Here is a 708-nt window from a genome sequence, read left to right on the forward strand (position 1 = left end):
AATTATTAAATTTTAGTTTCATTCCACTGTAGTAAGAAAAGATACTTTTATTAATTTGCTTCTTGTAAAATTCATTGGGACTTGCTTTGTGTCCTAGCAGATGGTCTGCCTTAGGTAGTAATGTATGTGCCCTTTAAATGAATGAATATTTTGCTGTTTGTTGATTTTATTTATATTAAAATTTTATCTTTTCAATTGACTGATATGGTTCCTGTCTCCTTACTGGACTTGGACTGATTGTTGTTGTTGTTCGGTTTCACTCCCCTAACAGTGTCATGGGAAATATATTCATTGGGGTCCTTGTGGAGTTATAAGTACTCTCTATATTCTCTGTGTTAATATAAGGTGCTCTGGTGATGCTATGGGTAAGTAAGTGTTTCACTGCTAACTGAAAGGTTGTTGGTTTGATCTCACTACAGCTCTATAGGAGAGAAGACCTGGCGATCTTCTGCTATAAAGATTAAAGCCTAGAAAACACTATGTGGGCAGTTGTACTCTGTCCTATAGAATTGCTATGAGTGGGATTTGACCGGATGGCACATAACAACAAAAACATGAACACCACCACTTGTTAATATAAGTTACCTTGTTGTTGTTGTTGTTAAGTGCTGTCAAGTCGTTTCTGACCCACAGCAACCCTGTAGAGGGTTTCCTAGAAGTTACTGGTAAGCTTGAACCACCAACTTTGCAGTTCAAACCAACTTTGCA

This window comes from Chrysochloris asiatica, unplaced genomic scaffold (assembly GCF_000296735.1).
Source record: "Chrysochloris asiatica unplaced genomic scaffold, ChrAsi1.0 scaffold00536, whole genome shotgun sequence".
Classification (NCBI taxonomy): Eukaryota; Metazoa; Chordata; class Mammalia; order Afrosoricida; family Chrysochloridae; genus Chrysochloris; species Chrysochloris asiatica.